We start from the raw sequence: 6000 nt of genomic DNA on the forward strand, positions 1-6000 counted from the left end.
GGTGTTGGAAGGCAGTGTGTGGGGACCTGCTCCCTCTGCTCCCAGGAGCATCCAGGGGCAGTGGTGAGGCAGCACGCTGGGCAAAGCCAACGCGATGCAGCATTTGAAAGCAGAGAGGTTCAACATCCCTGACCCATGGCACTCAGGACTTCCACCTCATCAGTTCATCTGCAGTTGTGTCACCAGAGTCAATGCCAAGAGAGGGGCATGGTGCGAATCTTTCCTTCCCAGAGAGGCATTTTTCACCTCTAAAAAGTGTAAAAATTTCACCACAGGGGAAGGTACAGAAAAGCCACTTCCTGAGACGTTACCAAACAATTTCTCTCTCCTTCGTGAATTGTCACAAACCATTAAATGTTGGCATAACTTGCAGACAAGAAAATCCTGCTGAACTGTAGTTTCTGATCAGGGATAATAAACCTTCCAAGAAATTCAGTTAATACAATTAGCCTCAGTAAAGAAAAATACTACCCTAACACCCCCAAAAAGAACTTGTTGGAAACAAGTAGGTAAGTGAATGATTAAACAAGCTGTTAGTCTCAACTTTCACCAGAGGTATATTTTGTTGAGGAAAATTCAAGTCCAGAGATGTAGTCAGGGGTTTGGGTTTTCTGTTTGAGTGCGAAGGACAGGAGATTTTAATTCCAGCTTTTTTTCACCTTATAGGTAAGCCCATTCACATAGTACTTATGCTGTGTCTTTACTCACACAATTTCATGTCTATGAGAAAAACATTAGAATTAATGTATTCTAAAATTCTTTTCACATTAAAACCAGAAATCAATCTACTCAGAGTTGTCACCATAGCACATTACAGTCTACCCCCATATTGCACCTTAAATACTGTTTATACAATACTAGAATTGCATTTTTTTCTCTAGGAACCTGAAAGCAGTAAAGGAATTGCTGCCACTTACAAATTATACAGTTGTCTTCACAAATATCTGATTTACATGAAACAGTTACAAGTAGAATGTCACCCTGGCCTTCGATGGATCTTAAAACATAACTAGAATAAATTTGTCTAAAATAGGAATCATTCACATGCACACTGTCACTTGTCCTCACTCCACAAACTCCATTATTTTTAATGATTTCATTATTTTTAAGTAATCTATTTGCAGCTTTTAACCAAAGGAAGGGGAAGGGGGGAAGAGGGGAAGAGAAGCATAAGATCTCTTACACAGCCCTTAAAAGAAACGCCATTACTTGCCAATGTGAACTTCCTTTATTCTACCAATTAAACGTTGCTTCTCATCAGCTAAAACCATATTAAAAAAAAAAAAAAAAAAAAAACAAAGATGTCATTAGACAGAAACTACTAACTTTTATTACTTAAGAGGAAAGAAATAAACCACAATCTTACCAGCAAGGAATTCTGACAAACAGCCACACTTGTCCCATCAACTCCCACAACTTGCAAAGCAGAGAGGAAACTCTTACAGAAATTGGTTGAAATGCTGAAATTGCCCAAGAGGAAACTGGTGTCTCTTTTACGAGTCATGACTATGCAAACCACAAGTCAGGCATCAAAGCAAGTGCTAAAAGCCATGCCTGCCAGAACTATTAATACTAGAACCAAGATAGGTGAAAATGGGGTAGAGGATGGGACTACAAAAATAGAAATATTCCCAGATAGATAGTATTTAATTTTTTTTGTTTCACAAATGGAAATTGGTTTTAAAACTGTGCTATCAAATACTTCTGAGAAGAGACTCAGGGTATATGGGAGACAGGAGAAAGCACATTATAGGTGCCTTGCAATAAATGTTAGGACAACCTCTGTTGCTAACCCATCACCCCAGGGAGCCCCTTCAGCATCAGCCCCCCAGGAGCCCTCCAGTGTCCAAGCCTGCACCCTGAGGTGCAGGAGAGCTCAGGGCAGTCCAAGCCCATCCATACCAAGGCCAGGGAGTCCTTGGGACAAAAGGAAGGATGGGGTATGAAGCACCACCAATTTGGTATTTTCTGAGTCATCTTCAAGGTGTGTTCCAGGAAACACCATCCAAGTAGAGATGGAGCTGACAGCAAGGTCTGCAGAAGAGCACATGGATCTAATAGAATCAAATCAACAATCTTTATTTCCTATTTTGCCTTTCTGACTAGCTGATGCAATGACAAACCAAAATTAATAGCACTATTAGAAACATGAGACAGATGCTTAAAGGGAGCCTACAGGAAAGATGGGGAGGGACTCTTTATAGTGATAGGGCAAGGGGTAACAGTGTTAAACTGAAAAAGGGTAGATTTAGATTAAATATTAGGAAGAAATTCTTTACAGTGAGGGTGGTGAGGCACTGGCACAGGTTGCCCAGAGCAGCTGTGGCTGCCCCCTCCCTGGAAGGGTTCCAGGCCAGGCTGGACGGGGCTTTGAGCAACCTGGGCTGGGGGAAGGTGTCCCTGCCCATGGCAGAGGGGTTGGGACTAGAAGACCTTTAAGATCCCTTCCAAACCAAGCCATTCTATGATTCTATGCTCTGTAAGTTATATTTTTACTAGGCTCGGGGAACAAAGAAAAATAAAAATCAGGACATTATACTTTTGGGTACTTTTCTGGCTTGCATCTTCAACAAGTTCAGCCACAGGTATGTGGACTTCAAGAATGAATAAGTGTCTAATTATAGCACAAATATCTAAAAAATTTTCATCGCTTTCCCTACACAACTCTTTACTTCATGTATCGCATTAGTCTAGAAAAGACAGAGCACATGCTCTGTTAAATCTCATCCTTCTTCAAGTGATAGGCTTTGCTAAATATAAGGTTGATGATCGCATGCTTTGAAGAGAATTTTTCTTTTTTGACTCACTGGAACATTACAGGCTGGTTTCTTCAAAGCAGGACAGATGGACGCTGCTGCCTAAGGATTCCCTGTGTTTCATCAGACCCCTCTCCACTGTGGCAGGGAAATTCCAGGGTCCAAAGGCAGGTAAAGGAGACATCCAGAGATCTAAATGCTTTATTATTCATGACATTGAAATTATAGTGCCACCTGTAGGACACCCAGAAGAAATTTAATTTGGGTCTTGCTGATGCCATGAATACCAGTTGTTATAATTACTGGGCTTTCTAGTAATCTTGGCAGAAGCATAAGAACGTGAAAACCAGATGACTCATGTCAGTCTACAAGAAGTAACTTGAAAACCTTGTTCACACTGAGCAACATGCATTGTTTTAGGTCCCTTAGTGCACCCAGAAGCAGATATTTTGCTACAAAGATGGATCTTTTGTGGGAGAGGGACATGCTAGTACAATGCATTCATAGTCCATCTGCCTTAGAGCTTGTGCCACTGGAGGCAGGAGAGAACTGCCACATCCTCAACTGCTTCCTATGAAGACAGACCTCACCCTCAAACAGATGAATGTGAGGAAAGTTTCCATAATGGCTGCACACTGCACACTTAAAAAAAAAAAAAAAAAAAAACAACAACAAAAAAAAAACAACAAGCAAACAAACTTTTCCACTTTTAATTTACTTTTTAGCTATTGACTGTGTAATTCAGTGCATCACACTTCGATGACTGGTATTCACATTGCATGCATATGGTACATTGCATCTGCGTTGGAAAGCACTTGTATATCCTTCAGAATGTACTATATAAACTTATTTTATGTTGCTTTATCTTTTTTTTTTTTTCATCATTTACCAACAGCATCATTTTCCACTTTTCTAACCCATAACTAAGGTGATGCCTGTAAAGACTTCTCTCCAATATATCATTTGAAGATACACAGTAAGACAAAGGTAAGTATATGCACTTTTCTTGTTAAATTTCCATTAATTATATTTAAAGTGAAAATACTCAACTGATTAACTTAATAGCTTTGTTGCTACAAACAAACTTAAAAGAAGAGGTGTACATGTTCAAAGGCAGCTTCTACTTAATGTTCAGCTGTGGTCAAAACCAAAACAAAATGTTCTGACAAATAAGGAAGGGAATGGTGAATAATATAACAGATTTAAGAATGCTTTTGTTTAAGTCAATGGCAGTTTTATATGAAACATTATGTAAAATAACCATCACCAACAAACAATAGAAAGAATTCTGTAAGACTAAACAGAGTGAAGAGAATGAGCAAGAACTGACAGGGAAAAAAAAAGCTCTCATGGGGAAGATGGATTTTAATACAAACAATGCTTTGTAGTGTGGCATAACTGATAAAGGATTCAGCATAAATATTTAGAATTATTATTTATATCAGGAAAACACAACTCTTTCTCAGTAATATAAAACAGAAAGGGAAGGAGCAAATAATTAAAGGTGATAAACAATATAAAAGGAAGTGGGTTTGAGCACAGTGCTTGGAACTCACTGCTACAATGAACTTGGAACGGAATTTGGTGTAGAATTGAAAATATCACTATTTGAAGCAGGGAAAATAATGATTCACTCTGTGCATAGAGCAGAATATAAGGTAATTTCCAGGAACATTAGTTTGAAACATACATGGCAAATTTCACAGGGTAAGAAAACTATTCTCTGAGTTTTACTAACTTCTTATGGCCACAGCAGTGGCAAAGAGACCTTCACTAACTTTTGAAGTAGATGCTACGCATCACAGGAATAAAAATTTCAGTAGGATGAGTGATGCAGAGAGTTAAAAAATGATGCATACATTTGTGCAAATACAGACTGTAGAAATCGCTAGGCTTCCATTCAGAGAGGTGGAGAGGCTAGAGCAAAAGAGCGGTTTCTGACAGGACTTTCAAGTCCTTGACAGCTTGACAACATGACTACAAGGACACAAGAACACATGGGGTGTGGAGGGGAAACCACAAAAATTTAGGAATTCCCAATTCCCATCTATCTGGCAAGCTCACTGTGAGAAATCAAAGGACTGTGGAAGCAGAATAACCAAAATCGTATGTACCAGGAACATGAGGGCTACTCATAGAGATGAGTAAGGCTTGGTGAAAGCAAGCAAGTTAAACTGCTTCTCCATTGTGTTCCTACAACAGATTTCAAATCCAATGGATCCGGGTATTGTGCAGGGGAAAACACATCTGTCTGGTTAAAAATTCAAGATATGGCTTCTGTATTCTCTCCTTGAGCCAAGCAGCATTTGTCACAGGAATCAGAAAAAAAGTGACCCAGTTTGCAGCTAATTTGTAATAGAATTCCAACAGGCACTGTGTATTTTTTATTAAAAGATGCTCTGTTAGTGTTTGTTTCTTGTCAGGCAGGAAAGTAAGGTATCATCTGAGTCTTCTTTTGCCTATTCAGCCAACTAACTAACTGATGAATGCACTGAAAGGTATGGAAAACACACTGAGAGCAGATTACATATCACTTACCAACAAGCACTATTGGTTGCATGACTTCTATCAGACTGAAGAGACCATAAGTGGGATGAGATGAGTCTCTACCAACGAATATGATTCATATTTGCCATACTGATGTGTTGCATGCAAACCAGTTGCTGCTGGCACTTAACATTTATGATTGAAAGCTACCAACTGCCACTACCATAAAGTTTTCCTTCTAAGCACTAAAGCTGTACCAGCTTCCTCTGTGAGGTTTCTTTTCTATTTTAACTTTTTTTCACATAATGAAGTAAATTTGAAACTAGGAGCACTAACCAGTCTTTGAACAGTGTTGAGAGAACGGTGGGGTTTTATACACATCACTTTAGTTTTGTATTTTTCTCTCCCCTTAGATCAAGTCAACCTTGTGGAAGCATTATTTGCAAAATCAAAGGAGAGAAAATCAGCTGTATATTTGTCTCTACCACTTGGCTAAATCCTAGTGTGGGACTTTGAAAATAAAATACTGATGGAAAACATGTGACTGGCAGCCTTTGGGAAGGGAACAAGCACTCAGAGGCTACAGCCCTGACTCTGCCATTGACTTACCTCTTGACTTTGAACTGACCACTTCAGAGCTTCCCCTCCACACTTTTAAAGGAGGTACATAGTAATTATCTACATTGAAGGAATGTTATGAAAATTTGCTAATTAATACCTCTAAAGTGTTTGGAGTTCCACAGATTAACTATTTCAC

At 39.1% G+C, this 6000-nt stretch overlaps 1 protein-coding gene across 1 annotated transcript in view; it reads right to left on the reverse strand.

The window, feature by feature from the left end:
- IPCEF1 (interaction protein for cytohesin exchange factors 1) overlaps positions 1-1450 on the reverse strand; it is a 59521-nt gene extending 58071 nt beyond the window's left edge. Inside the window, exon 1 of the mRNA XM_042795820.1 lies at positions 1367-1450. The gene's annotated coding sequence lies outside the window, so the exon portion shown is untranslated. The remainder of the gene's footprint in view (positions 1-1366) is intronic.
- Between the last annotated feature and the right edge of the window lie 4550 nt (positions 1451-6000).

The sequence above is a fragment of the Tyto alba genome, unplaced genomic scaffold, assembly GCF_018691265.1.
Source record: "Tyto alba isolate M040663 unplaced genomic scaffold, T.alba_DEE_v4.0 Super-Scaffold_22, whole genome shotgun sequence".
Taxonomy (NCBI): Eukaryota; Metazoa; Chordata; class Aves; order Strigiformes; family Tytonidae; genus Tyto; species Tyto alba.